This window comes from Meriones unguiculatus, chromosome 15 (assembly GCF_030254825.1).
Source record: "Meriones unguiculatus strain TT.TT164.6M chromosome 15, Bangor_MerUng_6.1, whole genome shotgun sequence".
Classification (NCBI taxonomy): domain Eukaryota; kingdom Metazoa; phylum Chordata; class Mammalia; order Rodentia; family Muridae; genus Meriones; species Meriones unguiculatus.
This window is the reverse complement of record NC_083362.1, coordinates 19,474,843-19,498,028: the sequence shown is the minus strand read 5'-3', so window position 1 is coordinate 19,498,028 and position 23,186 is coordinate 19,474,843.

The following is a 23,186-nucleotide window of genomic DNA, read 5'->3' as shown; positions in this document are numbered from 1 at the left end:
TGGCCCCATAAGCATTTTTTTTAAAAGAAAAATTTTTTAGCTGAAATCTTAAACATACAGGAAAAAGAATAATATGTAGGAATTAAAATTTTAGGGAAGTATAAGTGGTAAGTTGTAATACACCGAAAGAGATAAAATACCTCCTATAACACTTATATTCATAACTGTTATCCATAGGCCCAAATGACAGAAGTATATTACCAAAGCTGTATCCCACAACAGAGGCTGAAGGACAGCATGGTGATAGCCCAAAATGAGACAACTATTTGAGAATATTTGTATGATCTGAAGTCATTTTTTTGGTGCTAACTCCTCATTGTAGTAGAAAGAAATTCTAAGCATAAACAGATGATTTGTAAAAATATTTTATGTTTTTTGTTATGTGCCTATTTGGTAGTGGCTTTTCTGTAATGTGATTTTAAACTCTTCTGTTTTACCCCAAAACCTTTTACAGGTCTTCAAAAACATATCTGGTCAGTTAATTGACAGGCCTCTGTCAATCATTAATATGAGTTTAAACTTCATTGATCGTTCCTCATTCCCCTTTACTCCCTCTGTTTGGTTTCCTTCAATGGGATTTATCCCTGAAATAGTATTTTTAAATGAGTTCTTCATTTCTGGAATAAATTTCAAAGAAAGGTTTTTTTTCTGTTTTTTTTTCCCTCTCTCCTTCCATTTTCACATTCTTGTTTCACTTCATCTTAAAATGTATCTGTCACCTTCTTTTTTTCTTTTTTTATTAATTAGTTTATTCACATTGTATCCCCCATAAGCCCCTCCCTCCTCCCCCTTCAGCCCCACCCTCCCTCCCCCTTTTTCTCACTTGCCCCTCCCAAGTCCACTGATAGGGGTGGTCCTCCTCTCCTTCCTTCTGATCTTAGTCTATCAGATCCCATCTTGAATGGCTGCATTGTCATCTTCTGTGGCCTGGTAAGGCTGCTCTCCCCTCAGGGGGAGGTGATCAAAGAGCAGGCCAATCAGATTATGTCAGAGGCAGTCCCTCTTCCCATTACTATGGAACCCACTTGGGCACTAAGCTGTCATGGACTACATCTGTGCAGGGGTTTTGGTTATCTCCATGCATGGTACTTGGTTGGAATATGAGTCCCTGGGGAGACCCCTGTGTTCAAATTTTCTGGTTCTGTTGCTCTCCTTGTGGGGTTCCTGTCCTCTCCAGATCTTACTGTTTCCCACTTCTTACATAAGATTCCATGTACTTTGCTCATCAGTTGGCCATAAGTCTCAGCATCTGCTTTGATAGTCTGAAGGACAGAGTCTTTCAGAGGCCCTCTGTGGCAGGTTCCTAGGTTGTTTCCTGTTTTCCTCTTCTTCTGATGTCCATCCTCTTTGCCTTTCGGGATGGGGATTGAGCGTTTTAGTCAGGTTCCTCTCTCTTGCTTAGTTTCTTTAGGTGTTCAGGGTTTAGCGGGTTTGTCCTGTGTTGTATGTCTGTATGAGTCACCTTCTTTATTTGACTAAGTGTCCCTTGGACTACTACTTTCACCCTTTCAATTTTGATTTTTCCAGATGTGCTTGCTGATGGATTTTTGTTTTCCTTCATGTTCTACTCGTTGGTATGATTTCAACTTTGTACAAAAGTCCTTGTAATTACTATATTTATAATGAGTTGTTTTAATAAAATTTTATTTAAATGTTTTAAATTTTATTTACTAATTCATTTTACATTCCAATCTTAGCCTCCTCCCTTCTCTCCTCTGGATTCCACCCTCTCCCCCCTCTTTCCCTTACCCTTCCTACCCTACTGCTTAGAAAAGTAAGCAACCCTTCCTTCCACCAACCCAGCCCAGCCCACCAAAGTCACATCAGGACTGAGTGCATCCTCTTTCCTGTGGCCCAGTGAGGCAGCCCATAAGGAGGAGTTAATTAAATAGCTGGTAACAAGTGTCCATGTCAGAAACAACCAACCCACTGATCCTCCCAACTACTAGTCCCCCAAACTCCCCACACCCTAATCCCCAGACCCCAATTTTCCCATCCCAGAAAACCTCAATACCCCTAACCCCCTTCCCTTCCCTGCTTCACTTAGACCCAAAATTTACCCTCATAAAAGATGTGCATTGATAAAGATAGAAGAGATTGAGTGAATGCCCAACCAAAGCCTGGTCCAACCTGAGACCCAACCCGTGAGAGAGAGCCAACCTTTTACACTATTAACTATACTCCCCTATGCCTGCGGAAGGGATAGCTGTCTCTGATAGGTCCCAGCTGGCAGCACATAGAAACAGATGCTGAGACTCACAGCCAAACACTGGGCAAAGTGGAGGGAGTCTTATGGAAAAGTGAGGGGAAGGATAGAAGAACTAAGAGGTGATGGGAGCTCCACAAGAAGACCAACAGAGCCAACTAACGGGGGCCCAGAGTGGCTTTAGGAGACTTCGTTAAATATTTAAACGGAAAGTTGTTCTTTTATTCTTTGCGTTTGCTTGAGGGGCATTGTGTGTTTGTTTTTATTAGTAGCCCAGGAGGATTGTGTAGTGACAGTCTGGAAACGGAAGGATGCTTTCTACAGCTCATGTTTAAAGGTTTCACTGGCTCAGGCTTTAGGATTAGACTGCTCTAAAATATGGACCAGCAAACCTGTCTCCTTTAAAGTTCCAACGCATAGGCTCCCTTCCAGCAAATACTTTATGACTAATACACTCATTTTGAATGTATATCCTTGTGCTACAGCCTTCAGATTTCATCATTAGAATATTTGTCACTACCAAAGTAATTCACAATGTCTTCCTCAGAGTTGTTCTCTATCAGGTTAGGCATTCCATGTATGGGCAGATATGTCTAAGAAATTTTTTCTGTTCTAACTTCAAAAGTTCTTCACTATCTTACCTCTCCTCTCTCAATCATATAACCCTTGAAAGCTTTCTTGACAACTTTGACAGTTCCACATGCATTGGGTAGCATTAATTTATAACTGGACTTCTCAATTTTTTAATTTTATTTTTTCAGATTGCTCACTGTACCAAATATGTATAAAATGGTGTTTGAATCATGTGTTTTTCTTGGTCTGTATGGGACTCATAAAATTATTCAGCCTTGCATTAGTATAGTAAAAATGTCTGAAACAGTATGGGAAGTGTTCTTTTTTTTTTTTTTTTTTTGTAGCTCACAGTTTGGGATATTCAATCCATATCTGATTGGGAACTTCCTTTAACACCCTAGAGAGTGTATGATGAAGTTATTTTGTTCAGTTCATGGTGAACCAAAAGAAAAGAAGAGAAAGCTTCCTGGTGACCATTCTCTTCAAGTATATGCATCCAAAAAACAAAAAAACCTTGAACAGTTTTCATCTTTTGCATGTTCTACCACCTCCTAGAACAACCATGTTGCATCTACAAATGTGCTCTGGAAACATATGATTCATATTTATAAAATATCAGGACCTCAGCACTGCTATTCATCCTTATAACCTGAACCAAATAATCAATTCAGGGTCTCAGAAAAACTCAGAAATTTGTCTGGACTTGACCAAACTGTGTAAACCTTCTTTATATATATATATATAATATATATATATTATATATATGTATATATGTTAATATATTTACAATATTAATCATTAAGCAAATTTCTGTTTTCACAAAGAGATTTTCTCTCATTTTTCCTGAAATATGAACTTGAAGCTAAGCAAGAAGGAGGACCCTGGGTAAGATGATCAATCCTCATTCAGAAAGGTAAACAGTATAGACATCAGAAAAGGGAGAAAACAGGGAAAAGGAAGGAGCCTACCACAGAAGGCCTCTGAAAGACTCTACCCAGCAGGGTATCAAAGCAGATGCTGAGACTCATAGCCAAACTTTGGGCAGAGTGCAGGGAATCTTATGAAAGATGGGCAAGACAGAAAAACCTGGAGAGGACAGGAGCTCCACAAGGAGAGCAGCAGAACCAAAAAAATCTGGGTACAGGGCTCTTTTCTGAGACTGATACTCTTACCAAGGACCATGCATGCAGATAACCTAGAACACCTGTACAGATGTAGCCCATGGCAGTTTAAGTGGGTTCCCTAGTAATGGGAACAGGGGCTGCCTCTGATATGAACTCAGTGGCTGGCTCTTTGATCACCTTCCCCTGAAGGGAGAGAGGACAGCCTTACCAAGTCACAGAGAAAGACAATACAGCCAGTCCTAATGAGACTAGATAGGCTAGGGTCAGATGGAGGGGAGGAAGATCTCACCTGTCAGTGGACTGGGGGAGGGGCATGGGAGGAGAAGAAGGATGGAGGGTGAGATTGGGAGGGGAGTAGGAAGGGGGTTACAGTTGGGATACAAAGTGAATAGTAATAAAAAAAATAATTATTTTTTAAAAAGGAAAAAAGAAATTTATACATTTATCTTTCCAAGAAAAAAAGAGAAATAACAGGCAATACAATGTTTTATGGACAAAATTACATGTCAGGATAGAAACTTCTAACAAATAAAATGATGGTTGCAAACAAGGAAACATACACCACTGTCTTTTGTGTGTCCAGGGGCCCAAACACAGCCTTCAAGAAAACCTGGGAATTGGATTTTTGAGGGTCCTATTGCATAATAACTGATGTCAAAGGTTTAAAATAATGTTTGAAGCAAAGAGACATGTGAGCTCTGATCAGTGGACCTTCGGGAATTAACAGTAGACATGACACTCATAAACTTTTAAGTGCAATGTTATTGTGATGTTGAATGTGGCCTTGGGAAATTTTGTGTTGAAAAGAGAGGATGAACAGAAAGCTTCATTATGACATTTATTTCCAAAACTTTCATTGACAGGCGTGTGCTTCATATGTGTGGTTTTGGTCTCTTATTTAGTTGCCAGGGAGTTCGCCTAAGCCTCTGTCAGGAAGTATCCGCAGACATTTCTGACTTACACACTTGTTTACTCAATTATGCATTCTTTACTATATGCTTTTGGTTTACTTTTTACCTCCAAATGAACTGGGCACTTTTATTTTCCTTCCATACATTTAATCCCTGATGTTCCTTTCACTATATCAACATAGAGGATGGATTAATCCTTTCACTAGGAAGACAGGGATATCCGTTTAGTGGCATCATGGGCATCATAGCTGTGCAGTTCTCTAAATGATTGCAGGAGCCCATGCCCAGAGGACAATATCAAAAGAATGGCAGAGGCAAAGAAATGGAGTACAATTAGATTATAGTGTTTTAAGCATAACATTTTTATAACACAAGATAAATGGGTCTGTGATACATTTAGGTTGCGAAAAAGAAAATAAGCTAAGCAGACAATTCAAGCAAAAAATTAAAAAAATAAAGACCTTTTACAGTCTTCATTTTCCCCCTACATGTTCTTGAAATTTAGTTCTTCATATCTTTTCTTGTCTTAAAAGATCTTTTAATAAACAGTGCACAGCAACCATCTAATTTTATTTTATTTTTCAGATTTCCAGCCTTCACTGTTTCCTACTTTGTAACCCTTAAATCTTTGTAAACTATTTAATAATATTGCCTAAGATTTTATTTATCCTTCACCTACCTGCACATAGCAAGTAGCCAATTAATGTCAGTGTCTACGATTAATGACCATTCATTCATATAGTCTATCCTCTTGCTGTTATATTCAACAACCTGGTGAACTTGTTGCCCTGTGTTTCTGATAAACCAAATCACCAAGTGTAACTTATCAAGGTTTCTATAAATTCTAAAATTTATAACTTCATATCTACTTTCCACTATTACTAAAGCCACTGTGTGTGCCCATTATAAAGGCTTTCGCAAACCAGGCTTAACCATGAGTAGCATCTGGAAAATATTCAAGCTATCATTCACCTAGTGATTTACCTTCTTAAGAAATTCAATTTCAAGTGTGTCTCTCAGTTGGGAAATTAGAGCATTGTTATGCAGAACATTAAACCAGAGGTTACAACACTAAATAAATATATACAACACTAAATATACACCAATATGTAAAACTGAATAAATAAACAAATGAAAATAATGTAGCATTAAATACTGCAGCCTAGATTAGGAATAGTAACTAAATTTTATAATATTTTTATAATTTATAATATTAGTCCAGATATTAATTATTTTAATATAATCACAATAAATTTTATGAATTATATAATTAATGATATGGATTATGATTATATTAATCATTACCAATATGTATTAATTTATAATAATAATTCATAATTTATAATATTAAGAAAGTGATACAATTTTAAGAATATTTTAAATTTGATTTTTGAAAAATCTACATCCTATCTTATATTTTGTTTTTATTTAACTTCTGAATTCATATAATCACTTCCTGGATATTTGCAAAGTACTCGATCATTGACTTGTGTAAGTCTCCCAATGTCCATAAAAGTTCATGAACCACACTAACTAACATCAATGGTCCATTAGAAAATATTGTCATTATTCATACCTTATCAAGGTTTCCAAACTCTATTTTCCTGAAGGATAGTATTTCTTTACTTTTTTTTTTCTCTTTTTGAAAAGTAAAATTATGAGCAACTATTCATTTTATGAGTTAATAAGCTTTCACTGCTCTTTCTTGTTTATCTTCTTTAGGTGCACATATTTTAGTATATTTATCCTATCTTATAGGACCATATAACTGAGTATATACCGTGTGTGTCTTTCTGCTCCTGGGATACCTCACTCAGGATGATCTTTTCTAGATCCTACCCTTTGCCTGCAAATTTCATGATTTCCTTCTTTTTAATTGCTGAGTAGTATTCCATTGTGTAAAAGTACCACAATTTCTGTATCCATTCCTCCATTGATGGACATCTGGGTTGTGTCCAGGTTCTGGCTATTACAAATAAAGCTGCTACAAACATGGTTGAGCAAATGTCCTTGTTGTGTCCTTGAACATGTTTTGGATATATGTCTAGGTATAGCTGGATCTTGAGGTAGCGCTTTTCCTAATTGTCTGAGAAAGCGCCAGATTGCTTTCCAGAGTGGTTGTACAAGTTTACATTCCCACCAGCAGTGGATGAAAGTTCCCCCTTCTCCACAACCTCTCCAGCATGTGTTGTCATTTAAGTTTTTAACCTTTGCCATTCTGATGGGTGTAAGGTGGAATCTCAGGGTTGGTTTGATTTGCATCTCTCTGATGGCTAAGGATGTTTCTGGATACAAAGTAAATAACCTGTGTTTAATGTTAAAAAAAATAAAAATTAAAAAATAAGCTTTCGCTGTAGTTTCTATACTCCCACGGACTGCATCTGACAGCCTTCTCCCATCTTCTCATCTTGAAAGCTTTCCCCCAACTCCTCCCCATAGCATCCTTCTTAGTCCCTCCTAATTTGTTTCTTGACTTTCTGTACTCTCCCTACCCAGTCTCTTGTGACCATTCTTTCATTTCATACTTTTAAACGCTTGATTTATTAATTTCTTAAGGAGTCAAACAGCATGCCAGCTGTGCCATAGTTTATTTCCTGTTTCATTCAAAATTACTTTCTCCACTTGATGCATTTTGCTGAAAATGACAAGATCTCATTTTTTTTTTTTTGTGGATGAGTAGGATGTATAAATGTAATATAACATCATAATCCATTAATCTTCAGAAAGCCATTTTGCTTGAACCATATTTTGGTTGCTATATACTTGGAGATTCAAGTGTGTTAGGCATAAAGGTTTTTATTTTACTTGAGTAAGGACACTGGCTGAATTGATAGGAGCATTTGGTAGCTCTGATTTTGCATCCTTAAAATCTTCCATGCTGTTTCCTGTTAGCAGTGTATTAGATACTCTTTCTTCAAGAACTCTGACATGTCTGGAAGTCTCCTCACTGATTTTAATTTCTTTTTGTTTAATTACTTATTTCTTTAATTTTTTTTCTGTTATTTTAATCGGTTTCTTGTAGTGATTTTATACTTTTCTATTTAAGATCAGGTTGTTGGTCCATTTTAAGTTAGCTTTGTTTTTTTTTATCTTTACTATAAAATTTGACTTAATATATCTACAGATACCATTGTGCAAAACTTTCCAATTGGTTCTTTTAAATACATTTATTTTATTTAACAACACAGAAATTTACTAACATAGTAACCATCGTACTCAACATTAGATAATTGAATAAAGTGTGTTTACTCAGTCAGATAGAGTCAGGATTGAAGCATCATCTCTACCAACAAAGTTGAGTATCTGCTGACAGGAGAGATAGAAACAAGAAAAAGAAGCACTGTTGCGTAAGACTCTAGGTTTCAGATTCAAACCATAAATACGACTGCTAATTCCAAATTGTCACTTCATTTTTAATGGGTTTCTCTGGAATCTTCTGTTCTTTAGTCTAGGCCTAGAGTACTTAGAGAATATGGCTTTCTTTTATTTAATTCGTTTTTTTTTTTCCCCCCGACAGCACCTAGCACTACAGGTAATTCAGGGAGGTAACTTAGTTTGACTAGCTATTGTGCTGGCTACCTTTTGGGTCAAGTTGATACAGAACAAAGTCATTTGGAAAGACCAACTGGGAAAATACGCCACCATGTAGAGCTCTTGGACAAGCCTGTGCCGTATTTTCTTGATGGATGTTTTATGTAGGTGGACTCATTCCACTTCTAAGTTATTATTAATTTTAAATAACTTTGTCAAAGCTGGCCATGGACAATGCTATTATTCAAGATTACTTTTTACAAATACTTAGAAAAAGTGTTCAATTCACTTATTAAAATATCTGAACATTAGAAAGCATCTTTGTTAATTAAATTTCAATCTTTTCCTCATCCAATGAATAAAATCATTCTTTTTGGGGGGGTTTTCATTTTTTTTTAAATTTTATTTTTCTTTTTAGTTACATTTTGTTAACTCTGTGTCCCAGCTGTATCCCGCTCCCTCATTCCCTCCCCAACCCCACACTCCCTCCTGGTCTCCTCCCTGCCCCTTTCCCTTTGTATAAAATGATTGAAAGAAATACAGTTTTTTATATACACATGTGTCAGCTTCCAGCACCAATGTGTTGGTAGGAGAAACCCTGCCATTTTCTATTCTAATTTTTGGTTCTAATCTTACAACTGTGGTTGTTTAAATGAGCATGGCCCCATAGAATCGTGTGTTTGGATGCTTGGTTCATGTGGAGTGGCACTATTAGGAGGTAGGTAAGGCCTTGTTGGTGTAGGTGTGGCTGTGTTGGAGAAAGTGTGTCACTGTGCTGGGGGTAGAGGGGGCTTTGAGGACTCACACGCACAGGCAACTCCCAGTGTGACAAACAGTTTCCTCTTGCTTCCTGCAGATCAAGGTGGAGAACTTCAGATCCTTTTCCAGTACCATGTCTGCCCACATACTGTCATGTTACCTGATCTGACAATAATGGACTAATCCTCTAAAACTGTAAGCAAGACCCAATTAAATGTTTCCTTTAAAGGGTCGCTGTCGTCATGGTGTCTCATCACGGCAATACAAACCCTAAGACACAAATCAACTGCCAACATAACCATTGATGCATTACTGGGTTTTCTCATTAGCTCAAGCTGTGTGTTCATTTCTACAGCACTGGTAAATTAGTTTAGTAATTTTTAACTCTGTGACATGATTTTATTTCAGTTTTTCTAAAACATATATTATTGTTTCTTTGCTCATGACCTACTTGGCTTCTTTTTTTATTTTATGTACTTTAAGATTTTTAAAACTTTTGTATAAAAAAAGTCATTGGAACTTTGAAGAAGATTTTGTGGAACCTATAGAACATCTAAGCAGCAGAGAAATTGCAATGATATAGAGTCTTCAGATTCAGAGCACAGAATATATTTTCATCGCTGCATGCATGTTCTATATTTTCTTTGTTAGGAGTTTTATGGTTTTCATTTCAGAACACCTTCACTTACCTAAGTTTTTTCCTGTGTATCTATTCAACATGGAATCTATTTCTTTGTCTCTGTAAATAGTAATACAATTGGGTTTTTTTTTCTATTTTTTTTTGTTTGTTTTTGAGACATGGTTTCTCTGTGTAGCCTTGACGGACCTGGACTCACTGTGTAGACCAGGCTGGCTCAAACTCACAGAAATCTGCCTGACTCTGCCTCACCGTCTGTTGAGATTATAGGCCTGAACCACCTCACCCAGCTATACTTATTTCTATGACTGTTATTTTTGTTAAATTTGTTGATGTTCTATAAATATTAATAAACTATTTGGGTTTCTCATACATATGAAATCAGGTCATATTCAACATACGTAATTTAAATTTCTTTTTCTAATTTATCTAACCTTGATTTATCTATTTCTTTTGAACTATTATCACACTAAGAATTTGACACTTCTGATGAGAACTGATAGACTAAGATGAGAAAGAAGGAGAGGAGGACCTCCCCAAACAGTGGACATGGGGAGGAGCATGCATGCAGAAAGGGGGGGAGAGGGTGGGGCCGAGAGGGGAGGAGGGAGGGGCTTATGGGGGGATACAAAATGAATAAAGTGTAATTAATAAAAGTTAAAAAAATAAGTGTATATTAGCAGCTAGGTAAATAAATGAAAACCAAGCTATGAGCTGTAGACCCCCCAAAAAATATCATTTCAATGTCTATTAAAAATAAAATAAATAATGGAAAATTTTCTCATTTGAATGGCCATTTTCATGTAGGTTAATGGAATATGTAAAGTGACAGGTTAAATTGGAGGGGACTTTGAGCTGTATCACGTGACTTCATACAAGTTCATATAACTCTTCTTAGTTTTCTTATTTGCTTCAAAACAAATGTGCAAATAAATTTAAATCACGTGTAAAAAAAAGAATTCGAATACTTCGTGAATTATATCAGAAAGTGTACATTCTTGTTCTGTTTCTGAGATTACAGGAACATCTTTTAATCCAGCAACATGGTTACTCTGGCAAGAATTCTAATCCAAAGATCTAGATTTGTGTGATATGGCTTGAATATAAAAATGCCCTGAGTATGCACCCTTAATCTCTTTTGCTGGAATTTAGACATGACTTACTTTACTCCCTCTGCTTGGAATTTAGTACACATTTTTAATTGTAAACATATATATATATATATATATATATATATATGATATCTCATTGAGGGGCAGATGAAGTGACTAATCAGAAAAATTTGATAGAATGAGTGAGAAGATACATCCAATGTAATTGGACAAGCAATGGCCAAAAATCTAGAAATATAACAAAATGTCCACTCTTTTAACTGTGGGAAACAAAATCATTTCAAAAAGGGATTGTAGGAAAGGCATTCCTAGAGATTTTTCTAGAAGACCTCAAACTTCTAGGATTTATAGAAGGTGTGCGATCGGCAGGCATTGGACTAACGAATGCAGATCAGTAAGAGATATTCAAGGTATCCCTTACTGGTGGGGAAACTCCCTATATGATAATACTGTAAACACAGGAAACTCTTTAAGGGGTTACCTCATAAGCCAGCAACAAATAATGTAAGCCAGACATTTTCTGTCAGCAATGGAATAACTCGTCCAAACTTGGTAGTGGAGACCAAATGCATGCTACAGCTCTGTACTTTGGCAACAATCAAGGGCAAAGCAGCTCCACAAGATAGAAGAAGAACTTCTGGGAATCCAACTACCCTACTTTTAAAATGGTTAAGTGACTGGCCTTTGTGGGTACAGCAATGGCACTTGAGAAGCTAGTGCAAGAGGAGTTGGAAGCTCAACCAATAGAATCTTCTGTATTAGAAATCTCATGCAGGGTGATAAGTATGGATCTATTTTCATTTTTCTACATGCCCCTGGGGGCAATGGTCTCCTGAACCTACTCAGACCTCAGACACCACCACTGCTAGTTCTAGAACTGATGCAAGATGTTCCAACGAGGGGGTTAAGGCTTCTCATAATATTTCCTATAAGCCCACACCTGTTTATATCCCCCATTTTTATTCATTATTAGCCAGATAGAGCCAAGTAATTGTGGTGATGATACTTGCTTTTTTGCCCAATGCTGGAATGCTAGTGAATTTAGGTATGCCCTGGTTACTCGCATGCCTCGCTGGGTGCCTGTGCCCGTTGATGCCCCTCACGCTATGACTCTCTTCAGACAGAAAAGAGATCTTGGAACTACAACCACCACTGTTACTGCCATCTCATTGGCGACTGTTGGAGCTACCACCGTGGCATTAGCCATGAGTCATACTGTGCAGACTGCTCAGACCCTGAATAATCTTTTAGCCAATGTAGCTCATGCCTTAGATGTACAAAAAGGAATTAATGCTCAACTAAAAGGAGGCTTGATGGTATTCAATCAGAGGATTGACCTTGTGCAGGAACAAATTGATACCCTATGGCAAATGGCTCAACCGGGCTGTCAATGAAAGTATGCTGGACTTTGTGTCACTAGCATACAACATGATAATTTTTCCTGTGCTGCAAATCTGTCTAAACAATTGTCTAGCTATATTTTAGGTAATTGGACTGGAGAATTCGATACTACGATGGAGCAGCTGAGAGTGGCCATTATCACAGTAAATTCTACCAGAGTGGATGCAGGACTAGCCACAGGATTATCACCATGGATTGCTGCAGCCATGAATCATCTGAAGGAATGGGTGGGCATGGGAGCGTTAGCAGGCCTTCTGGTGTTGGTCTCCTTGGTTTGCCTGTGGTGTATATGCAAGATTAGAGTCTCACAACAGTGTAATGCAGCCATGATCATTCAGGCCTTTACAGCCATTGAAGCAGGACAGTCTCCCCAAGCATGGTTGGCTACCATAAAAAGCTAAAATGTTATGCTCAGGATGCGAGGCTAAGCACTGCACTCAGGGTCAGCCGCTGTAGACCCAGAGAAGAGCATGTCTGATTGCATGCAGGTTGATGCCCCAGGTCCCACCTCTGAGAAAAAGGTATCGGACGGGTCTGATGCTCTTTGGGTGGATGACACCTAAATGAACATTGGTACAAAGTCCCAATTTATTTGTAATATCAGAGATCAGACCTCTACTCTTGCCTGATGCGTCTAAAACAAAAAGGGGGAACTGTAGAGAGCTTCGTAATGCAGCGCCTTAAAGATGGAGCTGGTTTCCGCCTTCCACCTTCCCGATGGTGAGTGCTCTCTGTCACAAACAACTCCACATTTGGCTAAGGCTGAGGATCTGGCTTGCTTCCATGTATGTGGACCTGTCTGCATTGACCACGTGGCACGCTGGGGTTGACTACCCAGAGGCTATTTAAGCTGTGGGCTGGCTTTCCCCAGGGTCCGATGATTGTTCAAGGTTCCTGAATAAACTGCATTGAAAAAAAAAAAAAAAAGAAAAAGAAAAAGAAATCTCATATTGGAATTCTCCTGTATTTGTCATTAAAAGAAAACATCTAGAAATTGGAGGATATTGACTGTCCTAATGGCTGTAAAGAAACTGATCTAACCTATGGATCAGTTGCAGACTGGATTCTCTGTACCTTCTCTATTACCAAAAGGATGCGCTATAATGATAATTGACTGAAAAGACTGCTTCCTTACAATTCCCATTTTAGAGCTAGATTGAGAAAATTTTGCTTTTACAATATCTACTTATAATGATGGTCAACCTGTGAAAGCATACCAGTGGAAAGTTCTTTCTCAAGGACTGTTAAATAATCCAACTCTATGTCAATATTTTGTAAAACAGCTGATACAAATAATATGTAAACAATTCCCTCAATTCATAGTTTACCATTATATGGATGATATCTTATTGACCCATTCTGATGTGAATATATTAGAAAAAAAGTTTAATGAAGAAAAAAAAATTACCTAGTTTAGATGTATAGATGGCTCCTGAAAAAATAGAGGAGACTCTATCAACTATCAACTATCTAGGGTTTAAATTAATTCAACAAAATATTCAACCACAAAAAGTACAGATCAGACAAGATCAATTACAAACCCTTTCAAACACTGTTGGGAGATATTAACTGGTTACTTATTTCCTCTGATAATGGTTGAAAATATAACTATGCAACAAGAAAAAATATCACAAACTGTCCCCTACAAAATCTTGATACTGTAGCTATATTTACAATTGCCTTATAGTTTTGACATTTTGTGTGCATGTGAATACACATATACATTTGTGTGTATGTGTGTGTTGTATGGACAGGTTTTGAAGTGTGTGTGTTCAGTACATATGGATATGTGTTCCATGCAGGTGGAGGGTTCAAACTGATGTTAATTGTCTCCCTATATTGCTCTCCACGTCATAACTGAGGCAGAGTTTCTCACTGTGTGTGTGTGTGTGTGTGTGTGTGTGTGTGTGTGTGTGTGTATGTAGTAATAGTAGCTTACATATGGGGATAGTCTAGCTAGCTAATTTGTTACAGGAATTCTCTTTTTCTTCCTCCCACGATGGGTAATCCCATCAAGCAATGGGATTACCAATTTTTATATGGTAGAAGACGGATCTGAAATCTGCTCCTCTTGTTGCATGGCAACACTTTATCAACTAAGCTATGTCCCAGCCTGTTTTTGATATATTAATTATAGTATGTCTTGGTAAACATGCATTTTGTAAAAGCAAACTGAGGTCTTTTGGGCTTCTTAGATGTTTGTATCTCTATAACGATACAGAACTTTTTGTAACAACGCTTTTTGAAGAAGGTTTCAAGGTACTTTTCTCAGTATGCTTTCTGGAATTCCAGTTTGTACATGTATTTGGTAGCTTGTCTATAACACATCAGTTCATTTCTTCAACTTTTATTTCCATTATTTTTTTCTGTCTCTTTCTCTCTCTATTTTTCCTTTCTTTTTTCCTTCTTACTTTCCTTCTTCTTCTTCTCATTCCTATCTTCAATGTTTGTTGTTTAATTTGCCAATTCAACTGTATTAAAAACTGGTCTGGTCTTCAAGCATCAAAAGTTATTTCTCCTACTTGATTTAATTTGTTGTGAAAACTCTCTTCTGTTTTTCAGTGAAGTGATTGTGCTTCAGGATTTGTTAGTCCCTGGTTATTTGTTTGTTATAACTTCTATCCTTGGTGAATTTCTCATTTATATCATGTAAAATCATCATTTGTCTCCTTGTGTTGATTTAAAACATCTTGTTATATTTTACTCAGATTCTCTCAGATCATTATTCTCATGTTGTTTATGTTGTCACTGTTGTTGTTGTCCTTGCAGTCATACATTTGACTAAAGTTCAGACCTATTTGGGGAAAATGTTCTCCTTTGAAGATGTCATATTGACTTTCATGCTTCTTGTAACCTTACTACTGCTTCTGGTGTGAGGTTTGTTTATTTTAATATTATAAGGTCATGAATTTGAAAGACATAGTTGGGTGTGCTTAATGCAAGTTCAAGTTGTTACAGCAATATCCACCCTCCAGGGATCTAATCTTTTATAAATCACACAGAAAAATGAAGATCCTTAAAAGACCCTAAAGAATCAGGCTATGGCCTGACCTTTAGCATTACTTGATAACTGGTGTGGTGTATTGGGATAGAAGATATAGGGGGGAAAAGTTTCCTTGGGTGGCAACAAATGAACTCTAATAGAGACCATGGAGTCATATGAGCACCCTAAGCACATTCTAGGTATGAATGCATAGTTAACCAGAATTATGAGTAAAACAGAGACTTTGAACTCTATTCCGTTATCTGAGGTCTTTATGTAGAAATAGAAATTTATGTGGAGAGTCTTGAAGGACTCTCAAGCTATGAGAAGACACTCACCAGCTCTGTTCACACAGACTCAAGTGAAACCAAACTTTTATAGTAGTGCCTGAAGTCTTAAGCTCATGAGTTGGTATAAGCCACTCTCCATTTCTTGTAAGTCAAACTTCTGGTGGATCTAGGTGTTGTGTGGATGTCAGCCATTGATGCTCAAGTTATAGAATGTGCAGATACTTGCTGTGTTCTCTCATCAACCCTTTGATAGGAACCAGAACACTCACCTAGCAGAGAAGCTAAGCTTAAAGCAGCAGCTATTGTTGGAATAAGAGTTCTGAGCTGGAGTTGTAGCACAGAGTTATTTTTACACTGAAATTCTGAACCACAGTGAAAGTTTATAAGAACCATTGATTCACCCTACAGTTATACTGCCTACATACCATTGTTAGCAGGATTATTTGTACTCTCCTTGACCTTATCATGAGCCAGTAGCTTCATGCTGGCCAACTCCAGCTGTGGAGTTGCAGTTGAAACCATTGGTTTGTTAGTTCTTTACTCTATGACATATTTCAAATGTCTTATGTTGTTTAGAGCTCCTCTCACTTCTTCAGTGGTTCTGAGAATTCCTCTCTCAGTTTCCTAGAACATAATTTCCTCTTTTTTACCCTGACTATTCTTGAGCAGTGCCATGCCAAGAATCCCTTTATTCAGCTGCCTAGCTTCCTTTGTCTACATACCTCCTGACATTTGGTCTGGTGAAAAGTTACTCTCTCTCTATTTTTACTTTTCCTCCCCTCTCTACACACACACATAGACACACACACATATGGTGTATAATATATATATATATATATGTATATATGGTTTCTATAAATTTCAAAATGAAAATCATACAATTAATAAAACAGTGAGGTGTAAATAATTTTTATGTAGTTATATATGAATAGACCTTTGAGTACTTTGATTTAATCAGTAGAAGCAGGCAAGAGAGTTTTATTTTTTAAATTTATTTATTGTTTTATTAATTACAGTTTATTCACTTTGTATCCCAGCTGTAGCCCTTCTTTAGTCCCCTCCCAATCCACCCTCCCTCCCTAATTTCCTCCAATGTCCCTTCCCAAGCCCTCCTCCCCTTCCTTTTGCTCCTAGTCTATCAGTTTTCATGAGGACTGGCTGCACTCTGTGGCCTGGTAAGGCTGCACCCCCCACAGTGGGAGGTGATCAAAGATCAGGCCACAGAGTTCATGTCAGAGATAGTCCCTGTTTCCATTACTAGAGAACCTACTTGGACACTGAGCTGCCATGGGCTACATTTGTGCAGGGGTTTTAGTTTATCTTGATGAATAATCATTGGTTGGAGTATCAATCTCAGAAAGGATCCCAGTGCCCAGAGTATTTTTTCTTTTGTTGTGGAGTTCCTGTCCCTTCCAGATCTCTCTATTTCTCACTTCTTTTGTAAGATTCCCTGCACTCTACCCAAAATTTGGCTATGAGTCTCAGCCTCTGTTTTGATACCTTGGAGGTTAGAGTCTTTCAGAGGCCCTCTGTGGTAGGCTCCTGTCCTATTCCCTGTTTTCTTCCTCTTCTGATGTCCATCCCATTTGCTTTTCTAAATGAGGATTGAGCATTTTACCCATGGTCCTCCTTCTTGCTTAGCTTCTTTAGATATGCAGATTTTAGTATGTTTATCCTATATCATATGTCTAACATTCAATTATAAGTAAATAAATAACATGTGTGTCTTTCTTCTTCTGGGATACCTCACTCTGGATGATCTTTTCTAGTTCCCGACATTTGCCTGAAAATTTCATGATTTCCTTGTTTTTAATGCTGAGCAGTATTCCATTGTGTAAATGTACCACAATTTCTGTATCCATTCCTAAAGAGAAGGACATCTGGGTTCTTTCCAGCTTTTGGTTATCACAAATAAAGCTGCCAAGAACATGGCTGAGCAAATGTCCTTGTATACTTGAATGTCTTTTGGATATATGCCTAGGAGTGGTATAGCTGAATCTTGAGGGAGCACTATTCCTAATTGTCTGAGAAAGCACCAGATTGATTTCCAAACTAGGTATACAGTTTACATTCCCACCAGCAGTGGAGGAGGGATCCCCTCTATCCACATGAGAGGTTTTATTTTATGGAGGAGAACTGGAGTGTTGTTGGTCTGAAATAAATAGTAACTTCTGTAATGAAGTAGTAGTAGTAGTAGTCACAGCACTAGTCGTTGTAAAAACATCAACCAAGAAAACAGCTAGAGAAGTCACCAAAATTTTAATCATTTTAAACTCAACATGTCCTTAAATGTACTTAAAATAGCCACTTACATATGTTCTCTTTCAAAGCACAAAATGCATAGCCAACATTAATATCTTGCCTAATGTCATGTGATTACTATTTATTTTTCTAGAATTCATGCCTTTGACTCCAAAGCTAGTATGCATGCACAGTATTATGGATGTATGCGTACGTGTAAATACACAATTCAGTATTTAATTGAATCAAGTTGAACATATACATAAGTTGAATGTAGACATAAGCTGAAATGTCAAAAGTTCCATAACGAGTAACTATTTAAAAATAATCCTGATATGATCCACTTCCCAAGAGATGTTAGCATATATTTGAAAACACATCACCAAATCTGTACAAAATATTGTTATGCAACTTGAAACTTTAGGAAAAATGCATAACTTACTAATTTCTCAGTAAGAAAAATGAGATAAAGCTATGTTTTTCACTTCGTTTTTTACTGTTTAAGTCCTACAGAAATACACATAGATAAATTTCCAATACAGTCATTGGATGCATCAGCATGATAGAACACTATCTAAAATGGCTGTTAAATCCTAATCATCACTCAAACAAAGCACACAATGCAATCCCTTCCTTAACAGCTGTGCATTTTTAACAGTGAATTTTATATTGTTTCATCTTTCTGTTTTCTAGACTAATTTCTACATATATCAATACAAATACCTATCAAAGTGTAAAAGTCAACTTAAAATAATTCAAACCTAGAAAATTTTCTATTTTTTCTCAAAAAATTCATGTGCACTATTTCTTTCTTGCTCCACACATCTTTCATAGCCAGAAATATGTCAATGCTTCTCACTCTTTCATAACCACGAAGCTTCCTCTGACTTTCTGCAATGCTAGAAGCCTCAGGTATATCGCTTTGTGAGTTCTTCTTTGGGTTATATCAGTATAGTCTCTGGGATAACTCTTATGGTCTTTGAAGACATTTATTGAGGTCTTAAATTGAATGGATCTAACAGATGTCTGCAGAACGTTTCACCCAAACACAAAAGAGTACCTTCTTTGCAGCACCTCATGGAACCTTCTCCAAAACTGATCGTATAATCAGGCACAAAGCAAGCCTCAACAGATACAAGAAGATTGAGGTAATCTCTGGTATCATATCAGACCACCATGTTCTAAAACTTGAACTCAACAATAACAGAAATAATAAAAAGTCATGAAAAATGAACAGCTCTCTACTCAACAACAGTCAGGGAAGAAATAATGAAAGAAATTTAAAGACTTCCTAGAATGCAATGAAAATGAAGGCACAACTTACCCAAACTTATGGTACACAAAGAAGCAGTGCTAATAAGAAAGTTCAAAAGCACTAAATGCTTTCATAAAGAAATTCAGCACTCTAGTACAAGCAATATAATGGCACACTTGAAAGCCATAGTAAAGAAAAAGTAAGCAGACATCCTTAAGAGGAGTAAAAGCCCTGAAATAATCCAACTCAGGGCTGAAATTAATAAATTAGAATCAAAGAGAGCAATTCAAAGAATTAATGAAGCCAAGAGCTGGTTCTTTGAGAAAAATCAACAAGATAGACAAACCCTTAGCCAAACTAACTAAAAGGCAGAAAGACACTATCCAAATCAGCAAAATCATCAGCAAAATCAGACTTGAAAAGGAAACTTAACAACAGACACTGAGGAAATCCAAGGAAACATTAGGTCTTACTTCCAAAGCCTGTATTTGTAGAAATTTTATGCAAGAATCATCAGGAAACCATTTTAAATAAAACATATTAACTTTCTTGTTTTCTTGACTAATGTCTACATTTATTGATAGCTAATCAATTATAATTCTTATTAAAGTAATTAAGAAATTTTCAGTTTGAGAAAGGTTTACTGTTTTCATTAATTCAAAGTGGTATATTATTTTTTATTTTAATTTTTATTAATTACACTTTATTCACTTTGTATCCCCCCATAAACTCCTCCCTCCTCCCCTCAAAGAAGAGCCCATTCCAGTTCTCTTCAAACTATTCTACAAAATAGAAACAGAAGGAACACTACCAAACTCATTCCATGAAGCCACAGTCACCTTGGTACCTAATCCTCACAAAGACCCAACAAAGAAAGAGAATTTCAGGCCAATCTCCCTTATGAACATTGATGCAAAAATACTCAACAAAATACTTGCAAACCGAATACAAGAACACATCAAAGATATCATCCTAGTGTTGGTCTCCTTGGTTTGCCTGTGGTGTATATGCAAGATTAGAGTCTCACAACAGTGTAATGCAGCCATGATCATTTAGGCCTTTATAGCCAGTGAAGCAGGACAGTCTCCCCAAGCATGGTTGGCTACCATAAAAAACTAAAATGTTACGCTCAGGATGCGAGTCTAAGCACTACACTCAGGGTCAGCCGCTTTCGACCCAGAGAAGAGCATGTCTGGTTGCATGCGGGTTGATGCCCCAGGTCCCGCCTCTGAGAAAAAGGTATCAGACGGGTCTGATGCTCTTTGGGTGGATGACACCTAAATGAACATCGGTACAAAGTCCCAACTTATTTCTAATATCAGAGATCAGACCTCTACTCTTGCCTGATGCGTCTAAAACAAGAAGGGGGAACTGTAGAGAGCTTCGTAATGCCGTGCCTTAAAGATGGAGCTGGTTTCCACCTTCCACCTTCCCGATGGTGAGTGCTCTCTCTCACAAACAACTCCATATTTGGCTAAGGCTGAGGATCTGGCTTGCTTCCATGTATGTGGACCTATCTGCATTGCCCACGAGGCACGCTGGGGTTGGCTACCCAGAGGCTATTTTAAGCTGTGGGCTGGCTTTCCCCAGGGTCAGAAGATTGTTCAAGGTTTCTGAATAAACTGCATTGAGAAGAACAAAAATAAATAAATAAATAAATAAATAAATAAAGATCAGAAAGAAGGAGAGGAGGACCTCCTCTATCAGTGGAGTTGGGGAGAGGCATGCATGCAGAAAGGGGGGAGGGTTGGGACTGGGAGGGGAGGAGGGAGGGGCTTATGGGGGGATACAAAAGGAATAACGTGTAATTAATAAAAGTTAAATAAAAAATTTAAAAAAAGGATATCATCCATTATGAACAAGTAGGCTTCATCCCAGGTATGCAGAGGTGGTTCAATATATGGAATCCAACAATGTGATTCACATTAACAAACTGAAAAAAAAAAAAAAAACACATGATAATCTCCCTAGATGCTGAAAAAGCATTTGACAAAATCCAACATCCATTCATGTTTAGAGTATTGGAGAAATCAGGGATGCAAGGCACATATCTAAACATAGTAAAGGCAATATACAGCAAGCCTATAGCCAACATCAAACTGAATGGAGAGAAACTTAAAGCATCCCCACTGAAATCAGGGACAAGACAAGGCTGCCCACTCTCTCCATATCTCTTCAACATGGTTCTGGAAGTCCCTGCTAGAGGAATAAGACAGTTGAAGGAGATCAAGGGGATGGAAATTGAAAAGGAAGAAGTCAAATTATCACTATTTGCAGATGATATAATAGTATACCTGAATGATCCCAAAAATTCTACCAGGGAACTCCTACATCTGATAAACACCTTCAGCAAACTGGCTGGATACAAAATTAACTCAAAAAAAAAAAAAAAGTCAATAGCCCTCCTGTATACAAAAGAAAAAAGGGCTGAGAAAGAAATTAGGGACACAACACCCTTCACAATAGCCACAAATGACATAAAGTACCTTGGTGTAATGCTAACCAAGCAAGTCAAAGACTTGTATGAAAAAAATTTCAAGTCTCTGAAGAATTAGAAGAAGATATGAGAAGATAGAAAGATCTCCCATGCTCATGGCTTAGGAGGATTAACTTAGTAAAAATGGCCATTTTACCAAAAACAATCTACAGATTTAATGCAATTCCCATCAAATTACCAACATAATTCTTTACAGACCTTGAAAGAAAAGTTCTCAAATTCATATGCAATAACAAGAAACCCAGAATTGTTTAAACAATCCTCTATAATAAAAGATCTTCTGGATGTATCTCCATCCCTGATCGATCTTAAGGTGTACTGTAGAGCAACAGTAATAAAAACTGCATGGTACTGGCATAGAAACAGAATGGTGAATCAATGAAACCAAACAGAAGACACAGAAATAAATTCACACACTTATGGACACCTGATCTTTGACAAAGATGCCAAAACTATACAATGGAAAAAAGATAGTATCTTCAACAAATGGTGCTGATCTAACTGGATATCTACATGTAGAAAAATGCAAATAGATCCATACTTATCACCCTGCACAACATTAAAGTCCAAGTGGATCAAAGACCTCAACATAAAACCAGACACACTAAAACACTTAGAAGAAAAAGTGGGGAAGAGCCTTGAACTCATTGGCGCAGGAGACATTTTCCTGAACAGAACACCAACAGCACAGGCTCTAAGAGCAACAGTCAGTAAATGGGACCTCATGAAACTGAAAAGTTTCTGTAAAGTGAAGGACATTGTTATCAAATCAAAACAAATGCCTACAGATTGGAAAAGAATCTTCACCAACCCTTTATCTGACAGAGGGCTAATATCCAGTATATATAAAGAACAAAAGAAGCTGAAAAGCAACAAACCAAGTAATCCAATTAAAAAATGGGGAACAGAACTAAAGAGAGATAGAGGAATATCAAATGGCAAAGAAACACTTAAAGAAATGCTCAGCCTCAGTAGTTATCAGGGAAATGCAAATCAACACAACCCTGAGATTTCACCTTACACCCATAAGAATGACCAAGATCAAAAACTCAAGTGAGAACACATGCTGGAGAAGTTGTGGAGAAAGGGGAACCCTCCTCCATTGCTGGTAGGAATGTAAACTGGTACAACCACTTTGGAAGTCAATCTGGGGCTTTTTCAGACAATTAGGGAATAGTGCTTCCCATAGTAAAGGGAACAAGGACTATTTCTAACAGGAACTCAATGGCTGGCTCTTTGACCTCCCCACCCCCCAAGGGAGGAGCAGTCCTGTTAGGCCACAGAGGAGGACTTTGCAGCCAGTCCTGAAGATACCTGATCAGGTGAATGGGGAGGAGGATCAGATGAATGGGGAGGAGGTCCCCACCTATCAGTGGACTTGGAAAGGGGCAGGGTGGAGATGAGGGAGGGAGGGTGAGATTTGGAGGGAATGAGGGAGCAGGATATAGCTGGGATACAAAGTTAATAAAATGTAACTGATAAGAAAAAAAATAAAATTAAAAAAAGTGAAAAAAAAAAAAAAGATCCAGCTATACCACTCCTAGGCATATATCCAAAGGAGGCTCACATTTTGTTTCTTCATTGAAAATGTGAATGTAGAATAAAGGCCTTATTTAAAAGTCTTTCTTACATTTTTGTATATATACTTGAAGTTGGTTGTAAATGT